At 39.8% G+C, this 9,907-nt stretch overlaps 1 pseudogene; it reads right to left on the bottom strand.

The window, feature by feature from the left end:
- Nucleotides 1-1,156: 1,156 nt before the first annotated feature.
- On the bottom strand, nt 1,157-1,627 carry LOC102993488 (dynein light chain 1, cytoplasmic-like; annotated as a pseudogene).
- Between the last annotated feature and the right edge of the window lie 8,280 nt (nt 1,628-9,907).

Below are 9,907 nucleotides of genomic sequence, written 5' to 3' on the forward strand. Positions count from 1 at the left end.
AGATACTATGTAAATTACACACCAGAGCTGATCCTTATAAGGTATTTTAATTATGTACTATTTTCAATTTGATTATAGTATATATTAAGTAATTTAGAAAATAAAAAGAAGAAAAATAAAATTTCCCACTCCAATGTCACTACTGCTAGTCTGTTGGAATTTTTTCTCACTGTGTCCATGTTTGTAAATGTAGTGTATATGCAATTTTACACTGTGATATATACTTTAAAGTCACAATTAGGTGCTCTCCAAAGATCGCCTTAGCAGATGGTTTACAATTATTCTAAGAGTAAGAAATTTCCTTCCCAGAGTCACTTTGTGTGCCACCAGCAGAACTGGTATTACAGAACTCATGCTGTGTGGTTGAGGGTTTTGCTTTTTTTGAAAAACCCTGCGATAGAAATGATATATCTTCTGGCTTGGCATCACGCTGGGTGAGGTCAATTTCTCAGGCCTTTCTCCCCATGGAAAACTACCAGATACCATCCCCTATGGATTCACCTGAAAAATACATGTTTATATTCTCTCTCCAGACATCTTCAAAATAATTGTGTATGAAAGGAAACTTTCCAGAACCATTCTTCTTGTTATTCAGGTTCTATGCTGGTAAACAAAAGAAAATGATGTTCCTAACAGTAATAAATGCCCAGAGAAGGAGAAAAATCCTCTGTGTGCAAAAATTTCAAACAATGGTAGGTAGTATTTTAAAGCAAAAGAAACTGAACTCTAACGAGTAGAAACTTAGGAACATTCTGCGTCACATAGAAATCCATTTAAAACTAGGGATATTGATTGAAAACCACTAAAAATCTGGAAAAGAAAACAGTATTTTTTTTTCTCCAGCACATTTATTTCTTTAAAGGAATGGATTTTGAAGAGAAAAAACACGGGGCAGAGAGGTATGGAATAGAAAATAAATACAAATGTAAGCTGTTTTGCTAATTGCTTTATAACCACAGTCACTTGGTTATGTGGGAAATCCGTGCCTAGTCTTCCTGAGGTGTGGGCTGCCTGGACAGCATAGAAGCCTCTTCATCTTCAGGGTCATGGCCTATTTTTTTTTGTTGTTTTGTTTTGCTAATTGCTTTATAACCACAACAAACTAGTACAGAGTATGCCCTGTACAAAGCAACACAATAAAGATCGAGGTGTTCCCTTTGGCAAGGCTGAAGATTTCAGTCTGTGGTATTTGGAATTTAGGCTACAGTCCTTGTTTTTGGATGGATCACTGGGTGTGTGGCACAGTCCATGCTTTTAACCAGATTTGAACAGGAGAATGGCCACTTGGCCCAGGTAGAAGTAGATGAAGTGTTTGGCTTCATGTCACATAACTACCGAAGTTCCTCCCCACGATGCAGTGCCAGGTGGGGTTGTACTTCTTGTCAAACTCCTTCTTGATATGGGCCGCAATGTCCTTCTCTATATTATACTTCTCCAATGCCTGAGTCGCACACTCCACCGAGTCCTGTTGCATCTCTTCCGACATATCGGCATTTTTGATCACGGCCTTTCGGTCACACATGGTTACCAAAGAGCAGGGGCTGGCCGACTGCAACGGTCTCCTGGGGGAGGGGCTGGCGAGGCTCAGACCCGTCGAGACGAACGGTCCCTACTAAAGCCGTGGCGCATCTATCAGAAAACAGTATTAAAACCAAATATTACATGATTGCATTGTACAAGATTACTGAAATAATTATGGATAACCACTTAGGTACAAAAGATTTTAAAAAATTAAAGAACCCACATGTATTAGCTTCCTGGGGCTGCCATAACAAAGTGTCATAGTTGGTTTTAACAACAGAAATGTAGTCTCATAGTTCTGGAGGTTAGAAATCTGAAATCAATATGTTGGTAGAATTGGTTCCTTCTGATGGCTATGGGGGAAAAATTTCTTCCAAACCTTTCCTCCGAAATGCTATTATCCTAAGGTGTTCCTTGGCTTGTAGATGGTATTATCCCTGTCATCACCTCACCTTCTCTCTATGCGTGTCTGTCTCTGTGTCCAAATTCCCCCTTTTTATAAGGACACAGTCATATTGAATCAAGGCCCACTTTAATGACTTCATCTTAACTTGATTATCGACAAAAAGACCCTGTTTCCAAATAAGCTCACATTCATAGGTACTGGAATTTAACCATTCTCACTTTGATAATCAGTAAAATATCAGTAAAGAAAAAAAGGGGAATCAATACCCATGGCATCGCAATACCTGTTTTAAAGCATTATATCATAGAGCTAGTACATTGTCTGCATCAGTTTATGTAATAACTCAAACCACAAGCCCTAAAAGGAGCTTACAGAGCAATAACCTAAGACACTTTATGCTACTTTTTATCTGTTAGTTACATCACCTAGAGGACAAGTTTGTTGACAAGTTATTAATTCAGAAAAGCACATGTATAACCTATCATAAAAGTTTTCTTCTTTGATATAGCAAGCTGAATTAAAAAAAAATTTTTGTGGACAAACTGTCAGCAGTTCTGAAATACAGTTTTTGAAAATTCAAGGTCTATCTACTGTCTTTATCACAGCAATTATTTTACTAATACAAAGAAATGAATTGTCAACTGGTTTTACTTCTACTTATGGATCTGGATGAACAGCATTATTCTAAAAAGGGATTTTGCCTTTGGTTTAGGAAACACAACATTGAAATGGGGCAGTCAGTTTCATTGGTGTTCAACAGTACTTAAACAACATCTATTATTACTCTCTTAGTTTATAGGCCAGCTGAATCCTCCATTAGAGCTTGACTCAGAACTGGAACACCAGGGTCTGGCAGAGTCCTGAGATCTCTGCTCTATGGGATCCTGAGAATACACTTCAGTGGGGAGCAATGAATTACAGTTTGCTTTTGTTGCATGCTGTCCCTAAAATCTAGAACTTAGTACAGCTCTCCTAGTTTGTGTCAGTAAAGACTGTCAAACCCTAGAGAAAGTGGTACTTGATGATCTGCTATTATAAAGGTTAGTTTATAAAAGGACCTGTCTGAATAAACTTGTATCCTTCAGAGCTGCAATTATCTCAACTTTTTCATAAGCTGAAAATTGTCAGAGAAAAATCATGAATCATTTCTTCTGGAGGTGTTTAGAAATTCTATTATTTGTGTGTGTGTGTGTTTGTGTGTGTGTTTTGTTATCGCTGTTATTACAGAGGCACAGGCACACACCCATGTACACAGATACAACAAAGAAGAATTGAAAAGGATGGGATGGAAGGGAAGGGCAAGAATGGCAGGCAAAATTCTGAGAAGGCGGCAAGACTTCCAGGACTGGCAGATTCGCCGATATAATCTCCTCTCCCTGAGTGAAGGCAGAATCCATGAATATGTTGGGATATCACCTCCATGATTAAGTTACCATACAGGACAAAGGTGAAAAAAAATTAGCAGATATAATAAAGGTCCCTAATCAGTTGACTTTGAGTTCATCAAAAGGGAGATAGTCCTAGGTGGCCAGACCCAGTAAGGTGAACCCTTAAAAGGGACTGGGCCTTTCCTGGAGTCAGATAGTGGAAGCATAAGAGAGATTCTTCTAGCAGCCTTAAATGAGCAACTGACATGTTGGAGAGAGGGCCTGTGAGAGCTTCATGTAGGAGGGAATGGTGGCCAGCCTCCAGGAGCTGAGAATGAATCTCAACTCACAGCCAGCAAGAAGAGGGAAGCCACAGTCCTACAACTGCAAGGACATGAATTCTATTGACAACATAGGAGCTTGGATAAAGACCCTGAGCCTCAGATCAGACTGAACCCCCGCCGACACCTTGATTTCAGCCTGGGAGACCCTAAGCTGAAAACCCAGTTAATCTTCATCTGGCCTCCCAACCCCTGGAAACTGTGAGATGGTAAGTATATGTTGTTGGAAGCCCCTCAGATTATGGTTCTGTTAATGCAATTCTGGACAATCAATACAGTATGTAATAGAAGGAAAGGAGAGAGAAAATTTAATCAACAGATGAGATTTACCTTCTTCTTCTACTCTGCTTTAAAATTATTCACTATATGGCAGGCGTTATACAGCCTGGTCTGGAGGAACGCACCTGAGGATCTGGAAATGGCTTAGTGTCTCACGCCTTTTGTGCCCATGGAATTTTTCACAATGACTAATGTTGCTGTGGCAACATCACAGGCTTCCAAATGATTTCTTCTAATTCACTGAAATAGTGAAATAAGGCATGCAGTGAGCAATGCTTAGGCTCAGTGAGAGCTCCAGTCACTGGCTGTGATAAATCTGTTTCCGTTACCCCACCTGCTACCTGAAAACATCCCAATAAAACGTTCAAAAGACTGAATAGTTTTTACATGTACAAAAGTACCCACTTCCCACAGGAGAAATTCCACTCTCCATATTACAGGAGGTAGCTAACTATAATCACAGAAATTATTCTTCATTAAAGCTCTCTTAAAACTAAACTCCAGTGAAACTCTTTCAATTCTGTTAACTATCAATACAGAAACAAGTAAAAGTCGTTCAGGTCTTCTGCCTTTAGCTAATTGGTTCTGTTATAAAATGAACACTTTTATTTGAAGATTTATTTAAAGCAAAACTAATAAAGTTTGGCCATATTCGAAGGTTTAGAAAAGTTAAATGGAGCTCCCAAACAAATGAGGTGTCATTCTGGAAGGTGTTTGAGCACAGTTTAATAATCGTCCAACCCTTAAAATGTCTCAAACCATCAGACTGGCAAGGAATAAGAAATCCGGAAAATCTCTAAGAGGTTTCATGGAAGCAGGTACTACTATGTCACCTACCAAATAAAACAGTAAATATTGAGGCCTGTGATGTGGGTTGCTTACCCATCAGTCACTGCCCACTCTTTTTCTGTAAACCAAATCCTGATTTTGTCCAGGGTTTTGTGACTGTGCACTTCTGGGAGAGCTGTACTTCTCCCTATCCCAGAGGGTAAGTCGGCATTCAGTCTAAGCCAACCGTTCTCAGTCTTTATCTCTCATCAGTTTCACCTGGAGGGCTTGTTAACACAGTTTGCTGGGCCCACCCGCAGAGTTTCTGACCGGTAGGTCTGGGATGGGGCCCAAAAATGTGCATTGCCAGCAAGTCCCCAGGTGACACTAACACTACTGGCCGGGGGATGCCAACGTGAGAACCAAGCCAACCATTTCTCTCCCTAGTGAATGATTTGTTTCGATGGGGGCCAATGATACCATTCTGAGAAATAAGCTGAGAGGGGAAATCTGCTGAGGACTTTGGAAAGATTTTCAATGATTTTTTTTAAAAGTACACCTGAAACTAACATAACATTGTAAATCAACTACACTTCAAATTTTTTAAATAATAAATAAATAATACAAAACAATATGAAAAAAAAATAAAAACCTCAGATATACTAGCAGATTGCCTCCCTTTTCTGCTTCTGACCTTTTTAAACTTCATCCGATGCTAGAACATGGGTGATTATCTTACAGGTAGACAGCCTAAAAGAACAAGCCAATGTGAGAGGTTGGAAAGTTAGAAAGAACCTGGATCATGAAGCTGGTGAGTTGCTGAGCTAACCAACCCTGGAGCAATCTCCTTCTGAACTTGTTATTGCACATGGTTTATTAGCTTTAAGCCAATCTTGGTTCGATAGTCTGTTACTTGGGGTCAAAATCCCCTTCACAGAACCATCAAAAGTTGGAACACTCTATTTGTCATTAGAGAGCTCAGATTAAATAAATAAGAAAAAATATTATCATTAATAAAGAATTGTTTATTATACATTATTTGTGTTCTGGGTCTTATTGCCCTAGATATTGATATAATTAGTGTCCTCTTATGAAAACTGGACAGATTCCAGACATTATTTTTGATAGATCATGAGAGTTGGAGGGGAGAGGGTAAGAGAAAAAAAATTATTAAAATGTAAAACTAAATTTATAAATATATTTCAAAATATTAGTATTCCAGACTTAATTCTAAGCATTTACATTATTGCATTATTGTCAATAGTGAGTAGGTTAAAATGAGTTAACTGATTAAAATTAAGTGGTTGAATAGTTGGCTTGTAAAAGGGTTTCTGTTGTCATTTCAGTTTTCTTTTCTAGGTTAATTCTCTGTTTTATTCAGATATAGGTGAGTCAAAGGCTTCACGCAGCCTATTTTGCAGGAGAATATTTAGCATCTGAGTGTCTCCCTATCCTACCTGTTCCTGTAGATGGAACATCACCCTTTAGGTCAAAATGGGGCTCTTCTCTGGGCTTTCAAACGCAGGTTGGGGCTGGCATCCTAGTTAAGGATTCTTTAGGCTGTAAAATGGACAACGAAATATTTGGCTTTGTACACTTTGGCGAGGACGTCATACTGAGGACTCCAGCTCCTCCCCCTGGAGAAACCCATGTAGTGTCATGGGTGAGTTCTGCAGGATCCAAGGACATTTTGGTCAACCCCTGTGGTGGAGTCTTTCCCATCCAAGGAACTCCTTTGCGGAAGTAACAGCAAACACCACATCTTTCACTAAGGTGTAAATGGGCTTATCTTTGTCCTCCCTGCCATGGGCAGGGCGCTGTGACTGCTTGGTCAGGACCACAAACATCTCCCCAGCCAGGGTTAGAATCAGAACCTGCGCCAGCACCAGGGCCAGCGCCTGGATTGCGACCTGTGGGGCCGGCAGCGCTGCCAGTTCCTGGGATTGAGACCCGCCATGGTGAGTCCACAGAGCCTGGCGACATGTGGCCTGGGCAGTGGAGTCTAACGTTCCCACCTGAGGTCCTGGAACCCAGCCCCACACGCCTGTCACTTTGTCATTTTGTTTGAGCCTACTATGATAAAGCCTACATTGGCAATCCCAAGGCCTAAATATTTGCAAATGAAAGTCCACGGGCAGATCAGTTTATTACTTTAATTTGGTCAGAAAAGATCAAACCCCACCTATGAGAAAGAACTTACAAAGTTCATCATGTATCCTCCACTATGGGAAAGACAATGGAAACTTCAACTTGAGTTCTGTCCCGGGTGATTCAGTTCCTGCAATGCTACAAGGAACTCATTAGGGAGCAGTTAGAGGGTTCCCTAGAAGGCATCGACTACTAGACATACTAATTACTGTCCATCTTTTTAAAGAAAGGAGCTTAGTCATCTTGTTTAACATCAAAAATGATGCAAATACACCTGTCTAAAGACAGAGGGATGGAGGAGTTGATCTCCTGATATACATTTAAATCAAGTTCCATCATTTTAAGAAAACAATTTACTCTGAAGTTTTCTCCTAGACAAACTCCCTTTTGATCTCTATCATTGCTTCTTTATTTTCTAGTGCAGTTTATTTTCATAGAATTCCCTTTCATACACAGAAGTACTGTACACAGTTATAAAGTACAGTGAGACTAGAAACAAAGAATAGTCATTTGAAACAGGAGATCAGTGATTTTCCAACTGATGCTCTGCAGAAGAGCTGAAGGCTTTCCCCAAAGAATGAAGTATTTTTCACCAAAAATGACTGTTTGAACTGCCTGCAAAGCCTACTCAGTGAGCCTTCCATATTCATATATTAGGAATACGAATAACGTTTCATTGATTTTTTAAGTCCACTGCTTTAAAAAAAAGAAGAGAAAAGAAAACACAACCACAGCACCAAAGCAACAGACTATTAGTCTATTTGAACTTTAAACATTTTAAAGAGAAACTTTCCTTTAACTCATTACTTCACTGGACTCTAGAGACTTAAAGTTTTTCAGAATGTACCTTATTGCCAGGTTTTATATTTGTGCCCCTTCTCCCAGTGACTTTGGAAAGTATTGATCAGTTATTCTTCTCTAGGGAAGAAAACTCCATGAAAAGTATATTATTAAACTTAATTTGTTTTAAAATACAATGTACTTTTTAATTTCAGAAGCAATATCTAGACAAAATTAAGAAAAAGTGGGAAATAGAAAGAGAAGAGAAGCATTCATATTTTCAATGCCCAGAGACACACAGTACTGACTCACATTTTGATAAATTCCCTTCAAGTATTTTCTCCTTGTTTTAATCTCTACATTTTTCAAAATTTACAAACTTAGGTTTATTCTCTGGCAATGGTTTTTCACTGTCTTTAGCTCTTTTCTCTTATTGTGCCTGCCTATTAAACTTTGGTTTTCTTTAACTTCTGACCTTAATCCTTTTCTAGTCTCACCCGCTGCTTAATATAATCCATATGCCTGGCTTTATCCCATCTATGAGCTGATAAATCCCAAATAAAGAACTTTATTTATACAACTTTCTGATGATTAAATCCATGCTCCATTTCCTTACTGAATAACTCCACCCTAATGTCTTTAAAATTAAATATCTAAGCCTGCCCTTTCTTCTCTACTCTCTTAAGATTATTTTAGTTTCAAGTAAGAGAAAACCAAAGTCAAGCTTGTGCAAATAAAAATAAAACTAAAAATAACTTATTGGTTCCAGGATAGGACTGGCTGAATACAGAAGCTCCAGTACTGATACCAAGTCTGACCGATTCTGCGCCATCTCTGTTCTCCTAGTTTCTTTTCATTTATTTATTTTTTTTAATTTCACCTTCAGATTGATAGCCATTTGTGACCACCAGATGGCTACCACCATCTCCCCAGTCTACATGCTTCCAGGTTCTAATCGGGCAGAAAAGAATGAACAGAACTATGCAACTTCTGCTTTCATTCTTTTCCCAGGATCCCCACCAAAGTTCTAAGAGGCACTCAGATTAGACTGGCTTAGGTCACATGCCCAGCACTCAACCAATCACGCTGACCAGAGAGATGCTATGGGCTGTTCTGTTTGGCCCTTGGTCTCACTCTTCATAGGGCTCCTGGGGACCTCCCATGGACTGAGAGTTGGAGAAGGAGGGACAGAACCTCAGATGAAACTCAGAGCTGCTACCAGAATAAAGCAGGCAGATGTCAGGCATTAACAAATACTATTTGACCCTCCTTTAGTTAATGACACTCACTTCCCCAATTCCAGAATTTGACATCATACAAGACACCTGTATCTCCCTCCCATGGCCAAATAGTCAACAACTTTGTCACTTCTATTTCTGCAGTTTTATTCAAAGCCGTTCTCTCCCTGCATTCCCAGTGCTACCTCCTCATACCTGGCTTTCTCACATCCTCACAACTCATTCTTCCTGCCACTAGTCTTATACCCACAACATTTATTGAGCCACCGTTGGTTTCTCTAAAATGTGTATGTGATTCTGCTACTTCACCGTTTTAATGGTTTCTTTCACCTCCTACACAAGTGTAGCACCTTTGCACCTCCCTTCAGGTGTGGCCTCACCCAGCCTAGCAGCAAGCTTTTGAATATATTCTGATGGTCACTCTTTCTTATAGATACATTGGACAATTTTAAGTTCCCTGAACAGTATATACTCTCATATGTCTCTATCCATTCCAATTTCTATTTTCTTCCCTGGAATATCTTTCCTTCCCTGGAATATCTTTCCTTCATTCCTCCTCCTTTACCACCATTTCCTACCACCAGCTGAGGCCATCTAATTTCCACTGGATTTATTTTCTGTTGCTCCTGTAAGAAATTACCAGAAACTTTGTGGCTTAAAACAACACAACTTTATTATCTTAAAGTTTTGGAGGTCAGAAGTTCAAAATAGGTCTTATGGGGCTCAAATCAAGGTGTCAGCAGAGCTGCATTCCTTCTGGAGGCTCTAGGAGAGAATTTATTTTCTTGCCTTTCCAGATTCTGGAGGCTGCCCGCATTCCTTGGCTTGTGGCCTCCTTTCAACTTCAAAGCCAACAATGGCATCACTCTGACCTCTGCTTCCATCATCACATCTTGTATGATTCTCCTGTCTCCTACTTTCACTTGTAAGGACCCTGAGATTACATTGGACTCACCCAGATAATCCAGGATAATCTCCCCACCTCAATTTAAATATCCATACAGGGGCTTCCCTGGTGGCGCAGTGGTTGCGCATCCGCCTGCCGATGCAGGGGAACCG

Source organism: Physeter macrocephalus, chromosome 8 (assembly GCF_002837175.3).
Source record: "Physeter macrocephalus isolate SW-GA chromosome 8, ASM283717v5, whole genome shotgun sequence".
In the NCBI taxonomy this organism is placed as follows: Eukaryota; Metazoa; Chordata; class Mammalia; order Artiodactyla; family Physeteridae; genus Physeter; species Physeter macrocephalus.